The 25,444-nt window shown below is 40.0% G+C and overlaps 1 protein-coding gene across 12 annotated transcripts in view; it reads right to left on the bottom strand.

Annotated features, from left to right (window-relative positions):
* Positions 1–25,444, bottom strand: part of LOC140465920 (protein TANC2-like) — a 1,065,959-nt gene that overhangs the window by 732,265 nt on the left and 308,250 nt on the right. The gene's annotated exons all lie outside the window — the stretch shown is intronic.

The following is a 25,444-nucleotide window of genomic DNA, read 5'->3' as shown; positions in this document are numbered from 1 at the left end:
ATAATGTATGTGTTTTGTGCCGAAGTGGAGATATTCTTGCCTTTACCTGTAGTTCTCAAAAGCAGCAAGATCCCGATTTCAGCAATTCAATTAGAGGAGATGTCAAGTGAAATTTAAATACTTCAGCTCAGTAAAATAAAGGAGGGATGATAAAACTGAAATTATTCTCATATCATTACAGGTGACTTGAAATTATCAATATTTTCTTCCATTTTAAATTCTGCAGTTGTGGTACAGAATTGAAGAGTTGGGAAATAAACCATAAAAAGCCCACTAATTTGGAGAAAGTGAGGACTGCAGACGCTGGAGGCCTGCTGTGCTTTGCTGGCACCACACTTTTTAATGCCTGACCTGCTGTGCTTTTCCAGCACCACGCTTCTCGACTCAAACTCCACTAATTTGCCAAACTGAATATTTCAGTTGCACAGTCATTTCTGAAGAGCCAGTGAGAAAGTATTTTGTTTTATCTGACCACTTGTAAACAGTAACTACTTATTCCACAAGTGAACAAGGAGCGTACCAACATTCTCTCTCAGTATCAGAAATGCACAGCTATCTGCATCATTCTGCAAACATCTCACAAATAAATCATGTTATTTATAAGATGCATACAATGATTTTAACAATCAGGTGTCACAATTTGGTGGCTACCATGGAACATTGATAGTTCTACACATTTTATTTTAAACCCAAGTAATGCAATGGAGGAACATCATACTTTCTGGATTTAAACATCTTGGCTGCAAACTAATCCAGCCATCAAATAATCAGCTTTATTAGCACTTCAAGTAACATCTTTTCAGATCAGGAATAAATTAGCAATCCACAAAATGAGAATTTACGAATATACAACAACAATCAACATAACATTTTAATTAAAATAGTTCAGCTGATGAAAATTTTTCAGGCTGATAAGGTGCTATTTATCACGAAGCACAGAAGGGAAATGTATCCACAATTTTCAAATCTTAAATTTGATCATAAAAACCAGATCAGCCAGGTCTAATCAAAACCATAAACTGGAATAGAGCAATAATTAAGGTCACAAATTTGAAATAATAGTGAAGAAGAGTTTTTCCTGTTTTGAAGTCGTGGGAGTATATTTTTATCTAGTTAATAATGTTAGCATAAAAGTGAGGGAAATTCTACATTGTACTCAACATCGACATTTCAACCTCATTTGTAATTGGAGGAAAATGTATTAAAGATTTCAACTGTGGAAATTAAGCAACAAGCATTCAGGAAACTGTCAGCTTTGGAAGGACAAAATAATATGATGCGATGAATCCCTGCCAAGGAAGTCTGGCCAGGATTCATTTAATGGAGCAAAGTTCTGGTCATGCTGACAGTGTAATGGCACTTTCTTTAATGTCAAATTGCACATTGCTACATTTCTCAGTCTGCTTGCAATATCACGCAAGAACTCTGTGGCAAACAGCTCACTACCTAACTCCCAAAGCCTCCATCATTTACAAGGCACAAAGTCAGGCATGTGACAAAATACTTTATATGCACCTGGGTGACTGCAGCTCCAATAACATTCAAGCTCAACTTCACCTAAGGCCACCTTCAACATGCACTCCTCCACCACTAATACTAGCAGCAGTATGCACCTGATACCAAATGTACTGCAAAAGCTCACCAAGCCCTTCCAAACTCATGACCTCTACCATCTAAAAGGAGAAGGGTAACAACTGCATGGGAGCACCATCATCTGCATATTCCATTCAAGTCACACGTCAACCTAACTTAGGCAAAACTACCTTTTCTTCACTGTCATTGGGTCTAAATCCTGGAATTCCCTTCATAGCAGCACTGAACATGCCTCACCCCTGGAGGCTGCAGCAGTTCAAGGTAGCAGCTAACAAGCACTTACCCAACAGCAGTTAGCGAAGAGTAATAAATGTTAACCTAGCAAACAATGTCCACATTGTGTGAACAAATAAAACAAATCATTGAGTGAAAAGAATTCTTCTCATCTTCACTCTAAAACTTTTCGAATGATTTTAAATTTACAACCTCTGGTTACTGACCTACTGGCCTAGGGGAATTATTTTTCCTTTTATCAATAGTCACAGGTGAGGTGCTGGAAGACTGGAGGTTGGCAAACGTGGTGCCACTGTTTAAGAAGGGCGGTAAGGATAAGCCAGGGAACTACAGACCGGTGAGCCTGACCACGGTGGTGGGTAAGTTATTGGAGGGAACCCTGAGGGACAGGATGTACATGTATTGGGAAAGGCAAGGATTGATTAGGGATAGGCAACACTGATTTGTGCGTGGGAAATCACGTCGCACAAATTTGATTGAGTTTTTTGAAGTAGTAACAAAGAGGATTGATGAGGGCAGAGCAGTAGATGTGATCTATATGGACTTCAGTAAGGCATTCAACAAGGTTCCCCATGGGAGACTGGTTAGCAAGGTTAGATCTCTCTGAATACAGGGAGAGCCAGAGACTATTTCCCAGGGCAGAAATGACTAACATAAGGGGTCATAGTTTTAAGCTGGTTGGAGGAAAGTATAGAGGGGATGTCAGAGGCGGGTTCTTTATACAGAGTTGAGAGAGCATGGAATGCGTTGCCAGCAGCAGTTGTGGAAGCAAGGTCATTGGGGACATTTAAGAGACTACTGGACATGCATATGGTCACAGAAATTTGAGGGTGCATGCATGAGGATCAGTGGTCGGCACAACATCATTGGCTGAAGGGCCTGTTCTGTGCTGTACTATTCTATGTTCTATGTTCTATGTTCTAACTAGCCATTTGGATACAGAACTGGCTCAAAGGTAGAAGACAGAGGGTGGTGGTGGAGGGTTGTTTTTCATACTGGAGGCCTGTGACCACTGGAGTGCCACAAGGATCTGTGCTGGATCCTCTAGTTTTTGTCTTTTACATAAATGATTTCGATGCAAGCATAAGAGGTACAGTTAATAAGTTTGCAGGTGACACCAAAATTGGAGGTGTAGTGGGCAGAGAAGATAGTTACCTCAGATTACAACAGGATCTGGACCAGATGGGCCAATGGGTTGAGAAATGGCAGATGGAGTTTAATTCAGATAAATGCGGGATGCTGCATTTTGGGAAAGCAAATCTTAGCAGGACTTGTACACTTAATGGTAAGGTCCGAGGGAGTGTTGCTGAACAAAGAGACCTTGGAATGCAGGTTCATAGCTCCTTGAAAGTGGATTCGCAGGTAGATAGGATAGTGAAGGCGGCGTTCGGTATGCTTTCTTTTATTGAGTACAGGAGTTGGGAGGTCATGTTGCAGCTGTACAGTACATTGGTAAGGCCACTGTTGGAACATTGCATGCAATTCTGGTCTCCTTCCTATCGGAAGGATGTTGTGAAACTAGAAAGGGTTCAGAAAAGATTTACAAGGATGCTGCCAGGGTTGGAAGATTTGAGCTACAGGGAGAAGCTGAATAGGCTGGGGCTGTTTGCCCTGGAGTGTCAGAGGCGGAGGTTTACTAAACCTTATAGAGGTTTCCACAATTATGAGGGGCATAGATAGGGTAAATAGACAAAGTCTTTTCCCTGGGGTCGGGGAGTCCAGAACTAGAGGGCATAGGTTTAAGGTGAGAGGGGAAAGATATAAAAGAGACCTAAGAGACAAACTTTTTTTACACAGAGGGTGGTACGTGCATGGAATGTACTGCCAGAGGAAGTGGTGGAAGCTGGTACAATTGCAACATTTAAGAGGCCTTTGGATGGGTATATTAATAGGAAGGGATATGGGCCAGGTGCTGGCAGGTGGGACTAGATTGGGTTGGGATATCTAATCGACATGGACAGGTTGGACCAAAGGGTCTGTTTCCATGCTGTACATTTCTATGACTCTAACCCTGTAAGCTCAATTCAGTCACAACTTGATCTTCTCTGTTCCAAATATTTCCCAACTCCTAACTTGTTTATTGGTTTACTTAGCTTTCAATGTACACAAATAATGATTTTACTTCCAACCACTAATGCCAATATTTTACTCAATTCTGCAAGTTTAATGGGTCTATTGCCATTGTCCATTCATTTTGAAGAGACAATGTTAGGCTGTTGTTAATTTAGAATATCTTCCTTAATGTCCTTCCTCAACTCTGTATGACCTTCAATACCTGATAAACCTTATCTCTTATCTCCAAGTACTTGGGAATAAATACTATTCTTCCTCGTGCTTTACTGATTTAGATTTTCTTTAAGCTGTCTCAGATTTCATTTACGCTAGATCGTTGATTTCGTTTCACAAATTATATTCCAAAGTAATTAACTATCCTCTATTGCAATTCCATTAGAAACATTTATGGTTCTCATTTCATCTCTGACTACCTGTTTGCTCTTTTTGCACGAAAAAACACAACTTCAATTCTAGAGCAGTGACTTTCACCATCCAACTGGCATATTTTAATATTCATCACAATGCGTCCTTCAGCGTTCATCCTACAAATCTGTATAGGCAACATCTGCTCTATATTTCCACTTATTATTAATAAGTTTGACGGGAGGCTTACTAACCCACATATTTACCAATCATGCACACTTACTAAAATTCTTAAAGTTCTTCCATTTGTCCACAACCAAAGCTTGAACAAACACTTCTAATTTGCTTCCAGTCTTATCATAACCTGATATTTAATACGTTTTTCTTGCACCCAACAGAAGAGTCTCACCCAAGCTCCAACCGTTACATCTGCTGCAAACTAACAGAAAACTTGTCAGCAACAAAATTTACACCCTAACCTTACATGTGAGCAAAGGCAGATGAGGATTTGTCTAACCATCTTAATACCTCAATAACATTCCCAATTTCAAACTCAATATTCACAGATGTTTGAATATGCGCCTGTTTGATTTCAAGTGCACCATATAAATGGAAGAAGTGTGTAGCATATTAATGCTTTCTGTTTCAAATAGAAACCCAATGGATTATGAGCAGAAAAACACTTAGAACTCCTGCAAATGTCAGTGAAGTGGGAGCTGGCATGGGGCAGGATGACACTAGGCGCACAGTCACATAAGATGGCTGCTGAGCCATAAGTTGGCCACTTGAGACACAAAATGGCTGCCAGACTACAATATGCAGAGAAGCAGCAAACACACACACACTGCCTGGGGCCAATAGAATACCAGCACAATGCACTCACAACCTAGTTGATTAATTTAAGGCAGGTGGGGCAGAGAATACACGTGAGTAGCATATACTGCACAAAGTGTCTGGGTCCAGCCAACACCTTTGATAGAGATGCTAACAGTCTGATACGGACTTAATAGAGTGCGCTAATAGCCAGGGCTGCAATAATCACCCTTCTCAGGAAGGGTGATTAGTGCCCATTACTATAGCAATGGACTTCCCCGCAGACATTGAAACTGACTATGTCTGCGCTGAAACTGACAACGACTATGCTGAAATTAACAAAGGCTACGCTGGAACTAATAATGACTGCACCAAAACTATCAATGATTCTGCAATGTTTGCAATAAACAAACCTTGTTACAAAGACAATAACCTCATCACTAATCTATTACATGTCAAAACGTATAAAAGTATCTTGAATGTGCTCCAGGTTGAAAGAAGAATTGCAGCTGACCACTGTTGTTGGTATCTTTCTCTCTCTGGAGCTCCGTATTTCCTTGTACAATAAACTCTGTCATTGAACACAGACTCGGACTCAGAGGCTGGTGATTTTCCCAACTACAGCATTAAACTAAGGGTCAATATATCACACACGAAACAAAGATATCTTTGCACTAACAGGGAAAACAAAAAGTCATAACAGGGAAATATCCACTTTCTGTCCAGATATTGCCTTCATCCTATCCCAGTTCAAAAGAGTGAGAAAATTCTCAAAGCATAAATAATAAAAGTACAAAAAAATTACCACCACCTACCTACGTGGTAGAGAATAAGATAATGATTTAGCTATGCAAGGCTAATAATCCATAAAAGTATAGTAACTAAGTAGAACCATAAATAACAAAGATAAAACAATCACAGTGTCTATAATAAACTTATAGATGATAATGAAATATCGTCTAATTCACATCTTATAGGAGTTCTTACAACATTATTGCCAGAAAGGAGGATGGGACACTTTGCAAGGATGGAACATATTACTCGTATGTATGTGGATCTTTGTGCTAATACTGCACCTACGTATTAGGTGCTATCTTATGGCTGACTCATGCCAAGATTTGTATCACACTTGGAGGTGCATCGCCCGCAGCTCACCAACGTTGACAGTTATTTTGTCTTTTAATACCATAAATTACTTACTACTCATTATTTCTAACATACACAGATATAGCACTAAAAAGCTGTGATACTCAAATCTAAAATACCATTGATACAGTATAAATGGATAATTTTAGCTGTTGACATACTCCTAGCAGTTTTACTGCAGAAAATTAATAATTTACCATGAAATCAGCAAATTAGGCAAATTACAGTAAACACTTATGGCCACACAGATAAATTGTTACAATTAATTGTATTTTCCGATGGTACTGAGATGCCAACGCTTACTTGAAACAGAAATATCAGGCTTTGTATCTAACTTAAAATTGAAAACACAGGTGAAATGCAGTGGCAAGCTACAAAAAAAATGCCAGTAGCCAGGCTGTGAAGCAGAAAATTTTCAAGGTTGTGATGATGGATACAGTTAAAACATATTTTAAAAAAAACAATTTTGAAGAATTCAAGAGAAACATGGAATATTTCAACAGCCTACAAAATTTGATGGGAGGTTTATAGGGCAGATTTCTATTACAGCCATCTCCAGTTAAATGTATTTATGTTGCCTACTATACAATATGCACAAAAAAAATTGAAATATATGCAACAAAAGTGATCAGAAACCATGTAATGCAATTAAAAAGACGTCAACAATAAAATCCAGACAATCAACACAGTAGTCTCATTTACACTTCCTGCAATGAATCATGATGAGTAAACTGGGCAGAAACAGATCATTGATTACAAAAAGCAGAACTTAATAGTTTGTTAAAATTAGTCTCGCGAGTGTGGTGCTAGAAAGACACAGCAGGTCAGGCAGCATCTGAGGATCAGGAGAATCAACGTTTTGGGAGGTTGGGGGCTGGTGGGGGGGTGGGGGGGGGGGGAGGGAGGAAGAGATAAATGGCATGGGAGGGAAGTGGGGTTGGGGGAGGTGGGGGGGCAGGGAGAAGGTAGCTGAGAATGCAATAGGTAGATGAAAGTGGGGGAGAAGGTGATAGGTTGGAGAGCAGGGTGGAACGGATAGATGGCAAAGGCAATGGACAGGTCAGGTTGGCAGTGCTGGGTTGGAGGCTTGGGACTGGGATAAGGTGGGGGGAGGGGAACATAAGGAAACAGGACGCTACATTATGGATCGTTTCAGAGAACATCTCTTGGACATCGCACCAAACAACCCCACCGCCTCGTGGCTGAACACTTCAACTACTCTTTTAAGGACATGCAGGTCCTGGGCCTCCTCCATCGCCAATCCCTTACCACCCAATGCCTGGAGGACGTACGCCTCATCTTCTTCCTTGGGAGCCATATCCTTTTGATAAAATTAAGTTATTAACCACCACATTATCTAATTTGACAGTTTAGTTAAAGACTGAAAGTAAGTATTACAGATCTAATTCCTCATTGGTATCCAATGAAACAGGTTATTCAATAATGGATCTTCCTCATGGTTTGTCGAAAGTTCACATTCCAAAAATGTCATGTCGCCATACAACGACTTGCATTAATATTCTTCCTTTAACCTAGAGCATTCTAAGTGCTCACAGCTGGAGGAGACAAATTAACTGAGATAAAAGATAAAAGCAATGTTAGGAAAAGTAGTGAAACTGATTAGGAAAGGCTTTCAAAATACATTGAAGAGGGAAAGGGCAAAGTCTCCTATAAGAGCATGGATGAAATAATGAATCATTTGCAGGCAAAACATTTGCACCAAAGCTCAGGAATTAGTATGTTTCATTATCATTTCTGCTAAAGTTGAAAAATGCTCCCAATGATATTGATGCTATTTTAGATTCACCTACTCTTGGGTTTGGGAAACAATTAGCTTGGGTTCCTCATAGCTCATGAGCAATTCCCCATCTGGATATGAAACTGGCAGCCCCACTACCTGAGACAGTTCTAAGCCTTGTATGAACTTTCATGAAGATAGCAAGGAAAAGGAGGTGGTTTACAGAAAGGCAAGAAATTTGAAAATAAAATTATTTATTAAAACATTATGGCATTGTAATTATGTAAAAAGATTTCAGTAACAGTAAACAGTCTACCATTCATCATTTTATCAATTTCCATGTACATGTAGAAACAGGAAGCATACTACTGTAAAAAAAAACGATGAGCAGTTTCTCAGGGGGTTATATTTGAAGTCAATTTAGAGCCCAATAACAGTGCTTGGTACTTCAGCTTTTGCAGTATGTACTCTCCCTCTGTTAAAAAGTACAAATCAATCCCAACTTCCGGCCAACATTCCAAACACTGTCTATTCATCCATAAAGTCAGAATATCTAGCTAGTGAAGAAGGTTGCTCAGCACCTCGTGCTCAGGCATGCCAAAACATGCTGTCAAGGGTACAACATTGATGATTCACACAGAGTTCCTGCCAACCCTGGTGACTAATATGTCATACAAACATATGAATTAGGAGGAGTAGGCCATTCAGTTCAACACTGCTCAGCCATTAATTAATATCAAAGCTGCTCTGAATGCAACCTCAAAAATTCACACTCTAGCTTAAAAATATTCAAGGATTCTGCTTCCACCACCTTTTCAGGAACAGTGCTTAAATCCCTCTTGGCTCTCAGGAAAATGTTTTGCCAATCTTTTTAAAGGCAACCATGATTTTTCAAACACTGGCTCTAGTTTTTGATTCTGCCATAAAAGAGGAAACACTGTCTTCAGAAATTCCCTGTCAAGGCCAATGAGGATCTTGTATGTTTCAATTAAGTCACTTCTTACTCTTTTAAACTCCAGCAGATCCAGGCCTAGACTTTTCTTCATAAAACACCCACCCAAAGAAAGTAAACCTTCTGTGATCTGCGTCCAGACTGATAGCCTCTCTTAAGTAAGGTGACCAATGCAATGCACAGAATTTCACATGCACTCTCGCTGGTTCCCTGGATAACTGAAGCATAACCACCTTTTTTTCTGTATTCAATTCCTCGCATGACAAATGATAACATTCCAGCTTACCTAATTACTTGCTGGATGTACAAACTAATCTTTTGTGATTCATGCACAAGGACATTCAGATCCCAGGAAGCATGTCTCAGAGCTCCGCAATCTTTCACCACTGAGATATGCTTTCTTTTTATCCTTCCTAGTAAAATGGACAATTTCACATCTTCCCAGATTATATTTACCACATTTTTGCCCGCTTATTTGACCTTGATAGATATATCAATGTCAATCGATGGCAATTTGACATCAAGAAGGAAAGGCAGATTCACCACTGAGTTCAAACTTAAAGTCACAAAGATAAATAAAAATACAGTCATAAAACTGTTTTGACTTCTTTTGCATTACTTTTGTGGATAGAGTTAGATGGAACAGTACATGACCTGGCAACTATTGTGAGACATTGAGGAAAACTGAATTTCAACTCCTCAAAAACACTCTACCTTCTGGCTGAAGTTTGAGTTTTAAAAATAACTTTTAAACAAACACATTTGGTAAATCAAGTCAACATTTTCTTCTTAAAGTATGAAGGATCCTCCAGGTAACTACCTGGCAGATAACCTACTAAATAGCCCAGCGCATTTTGGTAAAAAAAATGACTGTACACTATAATACAAAAACAAATTGCTGGTGAAACTCAGCAGGTCGAGCAGCATGTGTGAGGAGAAACTAGAGTTACATTGAGTCGCTGTGTCTCTAGAATTGTTGGCAGCTCAGAAAAAGTGGTATTTTTGCTCAAAACAAAATTGGGGAGTGGGATGAGAAGGGATGAGGAGATTTGATAGGTAGAGCCGAATCCCAAAGAGCAAGATATGAAAGCGTTAGGCAAATATGGAGTTTATGGATAGCAGGTCAGGACAGAAGAAAAGCTGAATAAATGATAATTAAGTATTAAGAGAAGTAAAGAATACGTGAGCTGTACCAAAAGCAATCCATATAATGTGATAATAGTCTACAAAGGGTGACTATACGAAAAGCAACTTATGTCATAACATGACAGTTGTAGAGTGACAAAAAACGCAGATGGATGGAATCAGGCTGTAAAGTTACTGAACTCAACACTGAGTCCCAGAGATTGCCAGGTTCCCAAGTGGAAAATTAAATGTTGTTCTTTGAGTTTGTGCTGAGATTCGCTGGAACACTGCAGCAGATCTTCAATAGAAAATGTTGGTGAGAGAATACAGTACTGCTGTGTTTAAGTGACAGGCAACTGGAGCTCAGGTCACCTTTGCAGGCATAAAAAAAATCAATTAATGTCAATTAACATCAATCAATGCATATTGAGGAAGAATCTGAGTATAGGATCCACGCAAGCACAAGAAGAGTGTGCCTTGCCCAATGCTTGCTTATGATTTCCCACTTCCAGGATAAATAAAAGTATCGCGTCTTGGATTAGACTAGAAATTAGATTAGATTACCTACAGTGCAGAAACAGGCCCTTTGGCCCAACAAGCCCACACCGACCCTCCAAAGAGTAACCCACCCAGACCCATTCTCCTATTCCCTACTAATGCACATGTCACTATGAGCAATTTAGCATGGCCAATTCACCTGAATTGCACATCTTTGGACTGTGGGAGGAAACTGGAGCACCGGGAGGAAACCCACGCAGACACTGGGAGAATGTGCAAGCTCCACACAGACAATCACCAGAGGATGGAATTGAACCTGGGTCCCTGGCGCTGCAAGGCAGCAGTGCTAACCATTGAGCCACTGTGTCGCAAAGATGCTCTTTCAACGAATTGGTTAACCAAGTGAAACCCATGTTTTGAGCCTCAAAGAGGTTTTACACACAGGTAAAAAGAAGCTGTAATGATTATGGAAGAAAACAAAAAGATACACTGCAGTTGAGAAGAATTCATAACACTCCATAGAAAAGCTGATGAGGTCAGCTATTATCTGCAGGCCTCTGCCACGGGCATCATTATGAAATCTTACTATGCACAAATTATCTAACAGATGCCACACTTTGGAAATCCCAGGAATATAAAAGGCACTTACATCAATTGTTTTTATAACAATACATTTGAAAACATGGCACTAATAGCTAAGTAAATACAACAATGAAGTCCTGGATGTAGGTTTGCTCGCTGTGCTGTGAGGTTCGCTTTCAGATGTTTCATCACCATAGAATCATAGAGATGTACAGCATGGAAACTGACCATTCGGTCCAACCCGTCCATGCTGACCAGATATCCTCACCTGCCAGCTACCCGGCCCATATCCCTCCAAACCCTTCCTATTCATATACCCATTCAAATGCTTCTTAAATGTTGCAATTGTACCAGCCTCCACCACTTCCTCTAGCAACTCATTCCATACCTGTACCATCCTGTGTGTGAAAACGTTGCCCCTTAGGTCTCTTTTATATCTTTCCCCTCTCACTCTAAACCTATGCCCTCTAGCTCTGGATTCTCTGACCCCAGGGAAAAGACTTTGCCTATTTATCCTATTGCCCCTCAATTTTGTAAGCCTCTAAGTTCACCCCCCCAGCTTCTGACATTCCAGGCAAAACAGCCCCAGCCTGTTCAGCCTCTCCCTATAGCCCAAATCCTCCAACCCTGGCAACATCCTTGTAAATCTTTTCTAAACCATTTCATGTTTCACAACATCTTTCCAATAGGAAGGAGACCAGAATTGCATGCAATATTCCAACAGTGGCCTAACCAATGTCCTGTACAGCCAGCCACAACATGACCGCCCTATTCCTGTACTCAATACTCTGACCAAGGAAAGCATACCAAACGCCTTCTTCACTATCCTATCTACCTGCTAAATCCACTTTCAAAGAGCTTTGAACCTGCACTCCAAGGTCTCTTTGTTCAGCAACACTCCATAGGACCTTATCATTAAATGTACAAGTCCTGCTATGATTTGCTTTCCCAAAATGCAGCACCTCGCATTTATCCAAATTAAACTCCATCTGCCACTTCTCAGCCCATTGACCCATCTGGTCCAGATCCTGTTGTAATCTGAGGTAACCTTCTTCGTTGTCCACTACACCTCCAATTTTGGTGTCATCTGCACACTTACTAACTGTATGTCTTATGCTCGCATCCAAATCATTTATGTAAATGACAAAAGGTAGAGGACCCATACTAGGTGACATCTTCAGTGAGCTTCCAGACAAAGCACTGCTGGTGCTTCCTGCTTTCTATTTATATGTTTGGGTTTCTTTGGGTTGGTGATGCCATTTCCTATGGTGATGTCATTTCCTGTTCTTTTTCTCAGGGGCTGGTAAATTGGGTCCAAGTCAATGTATTCGTTGATAGACTTCCGGTTGGAATGCCATGCTTCTAGGAATTCTCCTGCATGTCTCTGTTTGGCTTGTCCTAGGATGGACGTGTTGTCTCAGTCAAAGTAAAATCCTTACATACAGATAAGGAAGGACACGAGTGAGAGAGGGTCATGCCGTTTTGTGGCTAGTTGATGTTCATGCATCAGAGTGGCTAGTTTTGTGCCTTTTTGTCCAATGTAGTGTTCGTTATAGTTCTTGCACGGTATTTTGTAAATGACATTAGTTTTGCTTGTTGTCTGTATGGGGGGGGGGTGCGAAGAGAATAACACTACAGGAAATGACATCACCAACCCAAGGAAATATAAATATGAAACCAGGAAATACCAGCAGTGCTTCGTCCAGAGGCTCACTGAAGATATGACCTAATATGGTGACGAAACATCTGAAAATGAACCTTCCAGCTCAGCGAGCAAACCTACATACAGAACCTCAACCTGAACTGCAAATCTTCTCAAAACTTGCTAACAAAGTTCTTTGTAACAAACAGTCACAGTTAGATTGAAAGGCAATTGCTCCCGTTTCCTTTTAAAATTGTCTCATCAGTGAATTTAAAGAATAGGAATTGTATATATGTTTGTTTCAATATTGAGTGTGTAGACCACAATTTGTACAATGGCAGACTTAATTATTTTTAAGAAACGCAAAATAACCCACTTCATTCATTCATGTACACCAATGCCCAAAAAGATCTTTCCCAAAATAGTCCACTTTTACAATTTATGAGTAAATGAGGAAGGAAATGTTCATGTCATTAAACTGATGCAATCTGAAGGTCAAGTTTGCAGGCCTGATGCAAGGTCATCTAAATCAAAAAGTCACAAAAAGATTTTAATGAGGTTGGCATTTGGTTATGTCTCCAACCAATAAACCTTCCTTATCTGAGTTGATGTCCAGATAATCATATGGACAGTCATCTCTTGACAGACCGGAGTAAGCACAGGCTTTGGAGTGTTCGACGTTACCATAGGTATCGTGTATTTTCTGCAAACATTTCTAATTTAAAGATTCAAAAGGAGTCAACTATTCAGGTATATGATTCTTCACAACCAGGTTTCTTCACCCAAATATGGTGTCAGCTTTTGATTGATGACCACATCCTGCTTTCTTGTTTCTGGATTACTGTGTCATTTATTAAGATATCCATCTTGGGGGTTAAAACAAGAACTTTTTTTTAAATTGGAAGGCACATCCATTGGCAAACCATACTGATGGCTTCTGACGGTTTTTTATGACATGCATAATAAATACCTTTTAGGCTGGAATGAACTTTTTGACCTTCTGAGAGATTCAGTGAGTCAGTTCCTTGACCAGACAATGAAATGCACACACCAATGTCTCATGATCAGTATCTTTTTTTAAGATTGTGACATTTTTTAAACAAAAAATTGGGAACAGCTTCTCAAACGAGGTCCACTCTTCAAACTGTAAATATTTTAAAAGAAACTATTCTCTGAAACATTTGATCCTCCTCCATCCTAATTCTTGGAATCATATATTACAGGTGACAATGCAACCCGCCATGTCTGTGCCAGCTTTTTGGTAGAAATATCTAATTAATACCAAATGCAATGTAAGCTCTTTCCCCACAGCTTATACTTCCTGTTATAAATATTTATCAAATTTTGTTTGAATGTTACTACTGATTTTGCGACAACTATCTTGTGAGGCAATGAAATCCAGACTACAACAGCTATTTTGTGTCAAAAAACATTTCCTCATGTCATCCATTTTTTGGTAATTATCTTTGCTCACTGACTCTGTTATTAAAACAGTTCAGTCTTATTAACTTTATGCAAATCTTCCATTTGAACGTTTTTACTAAATTTGATTTTAACGGTCACTGCTCTTAAATAAACAACTCCAGCTTCTCTAATCGCTCTCCATAACTGTAGTTGTAGGTATGCTTGCCAAGCTGGGAGTTTGATTTGCAGACTTTTCGTCCCCTGCCTATGCAACATCTTCAGTGCTTTGCAGCCTCCTGTGAAGCTCCCAGCTATTCCCAGTTCAGCAAACATACGCACAACTTCAGCAACTGGCACCCAAGTTACAAATCTTTAAGCAAACCTTGAATCTCTCCATAACTATTCATTCCTGGTGCCATTCAATAAATATTTTCCATACTCCCTCCAAAATCTGGACATTTTTCCTGATGCGTTATATCCAGAAGAGAACATAATTCTCAAACTGTATAGTATAACCTGTTTGCTTATGCCTATGCCTTAGTGCCTATGCCACTATTAATGAAGCCAAAAGATTCTATATGCGTTATTATTATTAATTCTTCTAACATGTCCTCCTGAGATATGCATATATACCCCAATTCTCTCTGCTCCTGCATCTGCTTTAACATTAATCGAAAAAAAATGAGAAAAATATCCCTTCAGATGTGTTAAAATGCATCTGCCATGTATTTGCCAATATCACTCATTCGTACTCTCCTCAGAGTTGCTTCCCCACTGTCCTCTTCACCTTCAGCCTTCTCAAACCTCAGTTAAATCAGAACTTCCAAGTCTTGTGCCCTCCCCATATAAAATGCTGTACACCCATCATTCCTCTGAGCTCTACTAGTTCAGTCTCCCAGTAAGACAAATCCAAGAATCTCGGCCTCATTTTCAGTAATTTTCAAAGGCTTGTTCCAACATGTCTGGAAAATATTGTCTGAACTTGCATCCCAGACTAGATTTTTCAATCCTTTCATCCAAAAAAAGGATGATGTTCTCTTTCTGGCTCCTCCACTCTCCCAACTGAGATCAAGATTTCAGTAAGTAAATGACTTTCTTTTGATGCATCTTAGTAAATCTCTGTCCTGTTATCTTCCACCCATTAACCAAAGCTTCCACCTTCATGTCAATTTCACACCATCTTCTAATTTTTTTTCATTTCTCTGCCCAGCAGCAACAGATGGCACCTGGTATTCGGAAACTTTGTAATCAGTTAGGTCCAGCGCTGGTGGCGGCAGCCAATGAGTGGCTTAAGGACATCAAATTGACATTGAGATGGGCCCAGTGACAAAAGATGGTGCCTGAAGAGTAGTGACTTCAATGTTGGTTGGGTCTAGTGTAGATGGTGGGGAGGCAGTGGAGGATGGAGGTGACAATGACAAGGTAGGCCCAGCAGCAAGAGATGGCACCTGATGTTCTGCAACTTCGTCATCGGTTAGGGCCAGCACTGGTCATGGTGGCAATTCGGTGGCTGAAGGACATCACAATGACAAGGAGGTGGGCCCAGTGATGAAAGATGATGCCTGAAGAGTGGCGACTTCAATGTAGGTTGGGTCTCGTGTGGACAGTGGAGAGGCAGTTTGTGGGGGTGGGGGGGTGGGGGGGTGGTTGGCGGCAAAGCATCATTGATGATGAGCTGGTCCAGGACTGATGGACTCCATTTAAACTGCATTTTTTTTTCTTACTCTTAAACTATTCGAAATGGCTCCAAATAATGGCAACAGTGAAAAAGCTTTTCATTGTATTTTACTGTTTTTCTCACAATAAAATACATTTGACAAAATCATTTGTATTCAATTATCAGTCTTCAAATTTCTCTTCCTCTGCTTGCAGAAAAACTATACAAGGCGTGGTGATTCTGCTAACAACTTGTCTAAAAAGAGCAGACCGCTTGAATGTACTGTCACTAGAAAATAAATGTGTGTTTTGAATCACTATAGTAAAATAGATCCACTTCCATCAATCCTCAAATAGCCACAGAAAGCTTCAAAATTATTTGAACATGTTTCCTATTTAAAAATAGAGAATTGGATGTGTCCTCAGATTTGTAAAGAAACTAATATCAATCTGACAAAAAGTCATCCTGAAATATTAATTCTATCTCCCTCAATGATCCAACATTTACTCTAATTCCAAAACTACTGTGGCCAATGAATATGATATTTCACTCTCTGCACTACCATTATTAAAAATAATAATTTGGAAAGCATCTTTTCTCTTGAATCTAGTCTTCAATATTATCAAAAGCCATTTTGCTGTAAGACTAAGTAAGTTTAAAAACAGTTATAAAGTAAAGCGTGACAATCTTAAAAACTCTCTCTTGCGCATGGAGTCTGAGCAGATAGGGGAAGCTAAAAGAGTTTTTAGCTTCGGTTTTCACTAAGAAAAGGGACCTTGTTGTGTATGAGAACTTTGAGCAGCTGGGATACAGGCTTGAACAGATCAAGGTTGATGAAGTTGATGTGCTGGAAATTTTGACAAACATTAAGATTGAAAAGTCCCCAGGGCCAGACCAGATTTATCCTAGGCTGCTCTGGAAAGCAAGAAACGAGGTTGCTGAACCACGGGCAAAGATCTTTGCCTCCTCACTCTCTACAGGGGTCATACTGGAGGACTGGAAGGAAGTGAATGCTGTTCCTCTTTTCAAGAAGGGTAATAGGGAAATCCCTGGCAATTACAGATTACATCTGTGGTCAACAGAGTTTTGGAAGAATTTTGAAGGATAGGATTTATGACTATTTGGAAAAGCATAGCATGATTAAAGGCAGTCAGCATCGTTTTGTGAGGGCAGGTCATGCCTCAAATCTTATTGCGTTCTTTGAGGAGGTGACAAGACAGGTCGACGAAGGTCGAGCAGTGGGATGTGGTGTATATGGACTTCAGTAAAGCATTTGATCAGGTTCCCCATGGTAGGCTCGTTCATAAAGTCAGGAAGTATGGGATACAGGGAGATTTGGCTATCTGGATTCAGAATTGATTGGCTGACAGAAGGCAGAGAGTGGTTGTAGATGGAAAGTATTCTGCCTGGAGGTCAGTGGTGAGTGGAGTCCCGCAAGGCTCTGTACTTGGGCGTCTGCTCTTTGTAGTCTTTATAACTGACTTGGATGAGGTGGTCGAGGGGTGGATTAGTAAATTTACAGATGACAGAAAGGTTGAGTTATCGTTGATAGTATCGAGGACTATTGCAGGCTGTAGCATGACAGACAGGATGCAGAACTGGGCTGAGAAATGACAAATGGAGTTCATTTGAAAAGTCTGTCTCAAATGCTGAATGTAGGATTAAAGACAGGATTCTTGGCAGTGTGGAGGACCTTGCTGTTCAACTATATAGATCCCTCAAAGTTGCCATCCAAGTGGATAGGGTTATGATGTTTTGGCTTTCATTAACAGGGAGATTGAGTTTAAGAGCAGTAAGGTTTTGCCACAGTTCTACAAGTCCCTGGTGAGGCCACACTTGGAATATTGCGTCCAGTTCTGATTGCCCTACAATAGGAAAGATAGAGGGGCTTTGGAGAGGGTGCAATGAAAGTTTACCAGGATGCTGCCTGTACTGGAGGGCTTGACTTATGAAGAAAGGTTGAAAAAGCTCAGACTTTTCTCTCTGGAGAGGAAGAAGAGAGGTGATCTGATCGCGTTATACAAGATAATGAGAGGAACGGATAGAGTCAATAGCCAGAGACTTTTCCCCAGGGCCGGATTGACTGGCACAAGGGGTCATAGTTTTAAGATATTAGGAGAAAGGTATAGAGGGGATGTCAGAGGAAGGTCCTTTATGCAGAGAGTTATGAATGCATGGCATGCATTGCCAGCGGTGGTGGTGGAAGCAGACTCATTAGGGACATTTAAGCGACTGCTGGACATGGACATGGATAGCAGTGAATTCAGGGGTGCGTAAGTTAAAATATTTTATTTTACATTTTGATTAATCCTCAGCACAACCTCATGTGCAAAAGGGTCTGTTCTGTGCTGTACTTTTCTATGTTCCCCACCATAGTTTTCAAATGGCAATTAAACCTTAAACCTTCTTTCAGTCCTTATTGAAAAAGTGTGGCAGTTACATGGATGGTACAAGACAACTGCAAAAATGCGACAGCTTCACAGATGGTATAAGGCTGCTGCTTAGACATTATAAGGCAGTTCATAGAGTCACAGTGGCATAGAGATGTACAGCACGGAAACAGACCTTTCGGTCCAACCCGTCCATGCCGACCAGATATCCTAACCCAATCTCATCCCACCTGCCAGCACCCGCCCATATCCCTCTAAACTTTTCCTATACGTATACTCATCTAGATGCTTTTTAAATGTTGCAATTGTACTAGCCTCCATCACTTTCTCTGGCAGCTCATTCCACACAGTACCACCCTCTGCATGAAAAAGTTGCCCCTTCGGTCTCTTTTATATCTTTCCCCTCTCACCCTGAACCTATGACCTCTAGTTCTGGACTCCCCCTCTTCAGGGAAAAGATTTTGTTTATTTGTCCTATCCATGCCCCTCATGATTTTATAAACCTCTGTACGGTCACTTTTCTGCATTAAACTCTATGTGCCACCTCGCAGCCCAGCTTTGCAGGTTATCTGTATCCCTCTGTAACTTGCAACACCATTCGGCACTGTCCGCAATTCCACCGACCTTAGTGTCATCCTCAAATTTACTAACCCATCCTTCAACGCCCTCATCCAGATCATTGATAAAAATGACAAACAGCAGTTGACTCAAGTCACATCATTGCAGTACACCAGTAATAATTGAACTTCAGGTTGAACATTTTCCATCAACTACCACGTTCTGTCTTCTTTCAGCTAGCCAGTTTCTGACAATCTATAAATCACCCTCAATTCCAAGCCACCATATTTCTTCAATACCCTACTTTAAGGAACCTTATCAAGTGCCTTCCTGAAACCCATATCCACCACATCAACCACTTTACCCTCATCCACCTGTTTGGTCACCTTCTCAAAGAACTCAGTAAGGTTTGTGAGGCATGACTTCGCATTGACAACACCATGTTAACTGTGCTTAATCAACTCATTCCTTTCTAGAAAAGATCCAAAGATTGTACATCATGGGACGTATTCGCACTTCGACCATGCCTCTTATCTATTCAGGGCCATTCTCAGGTATACCACGGGAACAGCACATGTTCTCCCATGAAGAATACCGTCTCCCGCGCAAAGTTCTCCTGTCTGATCACAGCTCACATTCTTATACCCTTGTGGCGTTTGTGATTTGGGTGTAACTGTATTTGTTCTGTCTATAGCAATGTTAACTTCTATAGAAATGTCAATTTCTATAGTAACAGCACTTGAATCTGATCTCTGCGGTTGCTCACTGCATTTCTCCACTCTCCTTCCAAAGGTAAATCATGTCCATCACTAAAAGTGAAACATGTTAGTTCTGGACCGGTGTCTAAAAGACAACCAATTTCCTTGTCACCCACCCACATCACGGCATAGCAGTTGTCCAGACGGGTTTCTAAGGCTGCTGAAAAATGGGGCTAAAAGATTGGAAGTGAGCTGTGCTAGTTTTTTGAGAGAGATTTAAAAGTTCTTTCGGCTGAGGTTCTGTAAAGCCCTGGAGCTGTCCTTTATAAACAGTTTATCCCATCCAGACGTTTCCTTAACTGACTTGGGAGGTTATTTTCTTGAATTTTTCTTTAGCCTACTGTTTTAAGCCCAATGACCCTCCTTTTCACAACTGTGGTACTTCCCTGGGTATTTTTCAGTATTGGGAGCTCTTACAGTCTGTATAGTTCTGAGTTTCAATTCCATATTACTCTCCAAGTGATTGGCTTCCTCTATTACATTACCAAGAGTTCACAAACTTTTATCCAAATCGTAGTGTTGTATTTTTAACATTTTTGCCAATTTGGGCTTCAATTCTGCTACAATGGCAGTTTTTAATGAGGCTAAAATTTAACCTTCTAATTCCTCCGGAGTGCCATTAGGAACTCGGCCAGAATATTTGATCTAGAACTCAAACCATTTAGATGGGCCATATTCATGAAGCCAACTTTGGGTTGCCCACTAGCCACCTTTAAATCATGCCTGTCCTATCCCATATGGTCCTTAACTTGAAAACACAATTTTTGTCCTGCATTGCCATCTACTTATGGCAGACAGGATTTGAACTCCATCCATGGGGTGTAAGGTGTATATGTTATTGAATTTTTCTAACTCATTCCATGCTCTCATACCTCCCTTCTTCGGGTGGGGCAGTTCTTTGGACCACGTCTCAAATAATTGTGTATCAGGGCTTATGGGATGTCCACTGGGTACATTTATATCAGGCTCCCATGTTCTTCAACTTTTATCTTCCTCTCTTTCTTCCATTTCATTCATACTGGCCTCATGGTAAGAGAACCCTCATCATCATCTGATCTGCTAAAGGTCTCAGAGCTTTCCTCGGGGAATTGAGCACTCTCGTAGCATGGGTTGTACTCAGACCCACATCTAGAAGGACTGTTCAGGGTATATAAGCTGGATATAACGGGACGTTCGGATAGGGAAGTGGCATGGGTGATGTATTTTTGATATGCTCCACTCCCTTCTTGACCTTAGTCAGTTCCTCTTTAGTACTTTTCATTTCTATACAAACTGTTTTTAATTGTTCTTTTACATTATTGACTTCTCTGATATGATTCGATGTTTGAATTATTTCTTGTCACTGTCAATGCTGTTGCATTATACACAGTGACCATCTTTTCTTTTAGACGAGTACTTTCTCCCCAAACTCGTTTATATCATCCAGGGATCATTGTCCCATGGAGGTTCCACACTTTTGACGGATTTTAGTTCAGGTCTTGTACAGATCGAGTTGTTGTTCAATATATTCTCTTAACTTCTACAAAATTTTATCTTCTAAAACGTCAGGTGGTGGTTGCCCATCTTTGATTACAACAGGTAATTTCAATTTAGACATTATGTCTGGCTTTCCACCGAAATTTGAACAGAGATAGACCCTCTAAGAGTCATAGAGGAAGGCCTCCTTTCCTTCCCTTTGCCACCACAGACATCTGATAACATTTAGCTATTAGACATATAAGTAGCAATTAGTGAAAATGGACAAACAAATTATGAGCCACCCAAAACATTATCCCTATGTCAATCAAATGCCTCATCAAGTTTAAAATGCATATTTTCCCCTTACAAACATCTCTAAGGAATAATCAGTGAAAAATGAACTCGCACATGAAGAGAAAGCAGCAAGAAAATTGAAATTGATTGCATTAGAAACAAAATCTCCAAAAACATCTTACTACCATTATTAATTTCAGTCTTATTGAATTTTTTTGTTTTATCACATTTACATCTGTATCAAGGCTCAAGTGTATATTCTGGATTAAAATCAGGAAAATCCTGGAAATAGGACAGAGAAAAAAAAAGTTAACTTTTCAGACAATAGCTTTTCAGAACTGGAAAGCGATAGACACATTTTAAGTATTTAGTGGCAAGGAAGGAGAGAAATGGCGGGGGAAGAAAAACAAAAGAAAAGGTGTGTGATAGAAATAATGCCTTGTGCATTTTTTGCTTCTTTTAATGGCTCTCTAATGACCTGTGGCATAATTTTAAGTCCTTGGTGTCATTTGCAGATTCAGATATAGCTAGTGGAAATTTACTGTTATGGATGAGACTAGACCCCTCAGAAAGTATATTATGGAGGTCGCCTAGACCTTTGTATTTAGTTTAAAAGATGAGTTGAAGGCACTGTGTTCCAGATGTGAAATCAGTGACCTACCACTACGCTTTAATCAAAGCAACTTTAATCTTACATTATATTTAAACTACAAGAAGAATTGGCATAATTTTACTCAATTCAAATATTTAACAAGATAATGCATTATTTAACCACAGATCATCAACTGTTCCAATATTGGCAGCATCCTATAAACACAATTAACATAGTTACACAATTATTATTCTCACATGCTATCTCTCTCCAGTCCAGTCGAAAGAAAACTGAAAGAAACAATCTGCCCTTTTGATTTATTTTTAAGAGGAAGCCTCTCTTAACCTTCACTGTAGCAGCAACAAACTCAAGCTTTCAGCTCCAGCAGTCACAAAAACCACTAAATAACTGAAAGCAAAACCAAAATCCTTTCTGGGTCTGTTTGAGCCTAACCCTGCCAACTCATGATTATTTTGTCTTATTAAAAAAAACACCCAGAGAGAAGTCAAAGCTGTTAACGAACTATGTCTGAAGGAGCTATTTCAGCACCAATATGAAAACACTCCTCTGCAAGAGAAACAGGACAGAACACATCTTTTAAAGGCACAGTACCATCACATTACGGACACTCGTGGATTCCTGACTGCATGGCTAAAAACTCAGTTAATAACAGCTATTCCTTAATCCTATTTAATGTGGGGAGCGACATTAGTAGCCTTCAAGTGAGACTCCTCTCCAACCCCAATCTCAGGAGGAAGCTCTGCTTTACAGAGCTGTCAACTAACTATCTTTCATTCGCTAACTTTTATCATTTATATTTAGATTATTTGTGTTTCTTGTAGAATTCTACAATGTGTTTCTTCCACTTGTCCCCAACTCCTCAATTCACTTAGTTAAAGCCTTTAGTACCTTTCTATAGAATCTAAAGATGAGCTCTCAAGTCAAGAATCACCACCCACTATACTCCACTCCCCCACCATTCCAGAATCAAAAATGTGAGAAGCAGGAGCAAGAGAAGACCATGTGGACTATCAAGCCTGTTCCGTTTGTTACTATCATAATTGCCAACCTTGAAGTTCAACTCCAAATTCCTGGCTGCTCCCTATTCCTTTTGATTTCCTCAGATTTGAAAGTCAACTTTTTTCAGCCTTAAATTCAGTAACAGGGTATCCATGACTCTGGGGTAACTATTTACAATTCTTTGGGTAAAGAAGTTTCTACTCTCAGACCTAAATTAACACCTCACTTGTCATGGGATTATGCCCCCATATTTCAGATTCCCCAAGCCTGTAGAAACCACTTCTGCATCTACACTGTCAAGCCCTTTCCAGATCCTTGATGTTTCATTGAAACAAAGTGTAAAGTAAATTATACAATTATATACATTAATTGTGTTTGATTACTTTAACATGAAACTCCTAGCTGGTGCTGGGAAATCACAACTCCAAATCTAGAAACAATAAGTTAGCTATGCCAGATGTGGGATGAGAAATTCAGAGCTAACCTTTGTATTAGAAATAATCAATCTAAAAGTCATCAAGACGATACAAACTCAATTCCTCTCTCCTCCAGTGTTTTCCAGGATTTTATTTTCTGTTTCAAATTTCACAAACACAGATGATCATATTTTGATCTATTGCATATACTCCCCTGCTTAGATGTTAAAATTTAAGATTTACATTTAAGAACTAGTTAGATGAACACTTGAAATGCCTTAGCATATAAAGCCAGAGGCCAACTGCTGGAAAATGGGATTGGAATGCTTGACCATCAGCAAATACACAAGGGTCTCTTGCCATCGTGTAAAAATTCTGACTCCACAACAAATAATTCCTCCCCTGCCAACAAAGGTTAAATATGGGAACTTTTACAGATGGAAATCAAAGCAGCATCATAGAAAGGTAATGAAATTATAAAATGATCAAAGAAAGAGACCCTTGGAATCTTAATGTGAGAATTACTCATGCTGATTTTAACACAAGTTCCTTTGGATGTCACTGATGACTAAACATCACTTCATGTATTGAAAAGGGAACAAATTGGCCTAACTCCATGATAAATCTGATGATTATTATTGCTCTGCATCCTTTGTCATTACGCACTGGACATGTTAATAGCAAAGGAATTACCAGCTGAGCATACACCAGAAGCTACACATCTTGCATCCTTCTCTTCCAAACTTCAGTATGGTACCAAGCTTTTTGGGTCAAGCACTGTTGAGGTTTGTCACACTTTCTTGAACTTTCCTACATTTTCCAAAAAGTGCACCATATTCACATTTGTAAATATGAAAATATAACTTGAACATTTTGTATCGATCAAGATGTGCTATGGCTGAACGATTTTAGATAGCGACCTTTTTCCCATTCTGCATCCTGCTCTGGCTGCTCCAAACTCTACTGTATCCCTCAGAGCATAGTCCCGGACCTTAGAATGTGCCAGCCTGCAATAACTGGTCGAGAACTTAAAGACCAGCAAATTTTGTAAACCAAAAAGAGCATCTTTCATCATGGCGATGACCCTTCATGGGTAGTCAGTGTTAGCCTTGGTTTGCATCTCAGGGAATACACACAGCACAGATTCCTGCATCACAGATCTACTTGGGATGAATCCAAACAGAAACGAATACATCTCCCTTCAACATTTCTTTGCAAAAGGCGTATTCAGAAGGAGGTAGGCAACAGTCTCTTCCTCAGCACAGCCACCTCAAGGAAAATATATTGAGAGGGTGATACTTTGGATATGAGGAAGGATTTGACAGTGAGGGGTTTTCAAAACCAGCTGAACTGTATATTGGTGCTCGTTTGTAAGGGGCAGTGTATAGATATAAAATCAGTATATATTGGTTAGTTTATTTTTGCAGCACCCATTGGCACTTTGTTACAGATCTAGAAATCCATGGACTGGCAGCTGAAATCGCCTGGTCTAAAGGTGGTTTAAATGACAACATCAGAATTATTACTGGTAACACTTGCAGAAAATTGGAACATTGGTTCTAATTTTAAATTCACATGTCTTCTAGATCCATCTTTTATTCAATTACCACAAACGTTTTGCCTCTAGTTGCCATCTAAGTTGACAGGATTGTTAAGAAGGCATATGGTGTGTTGGCTTACATTAGCAGGGGGATTGAGTTTAAGAGCCGCAAGGTTATGCTGCAGTTCAATAGTGTCCTGGTTAGACAACACTTGGAATATTGTGTTCAGTTCTGGTCATCTCATTATAGAAAGGATGTGGTAGCTTTAAAAGAGCACAGAAGAGATTTACCAGGATGCTGCCTGCACTGGAGGGCAAGTCTTATGAAGAAAGATTGAGATAGCTAGGGCTTTTCTCATTGGAGCGATGAAGGATGAGAGGCGACTTGATAGAAGTGTACAAGAGAAGTATACAAGATGATGAGAGGCATAGAGTGGATAACCAGAGACTTTTTCCCATGGCAGAAATGGCTATCACGAGGGGGCATAATGGTAAGGTGATTGGAGGAAGATTTAGGGGAGACATCAGTGGTAGGTTCTTTACAGTGTGTGTGGTGGGTGCGTTGAATGCACTGCCAGCATGGTAGTAAAGTCAAATATATTAGGGACATTTAAAC

Source organism: Chiloscyllium punctatum, chromosome 42, assembly GCF_047496795.1.
Source record: "Chiloscyllium punctatum isolate Juve2018m chromosome 42, sChiPun1.3, whole genome shotgun sequence".
Taxonomy (NCBI): domain Eukaryota; kingdom Metazoa; phylum Chordata; class Chondrichthyes; order Orectolobiformes; family Hemiscylliidae; genus Chiloscyllium; species Chiloscyllium punctatum.
The sequence above is the reverse complement of the archived record's forward strand: the minus strand, read 5'-3'. Positions and strand labels throughout refer to the sequence as shown.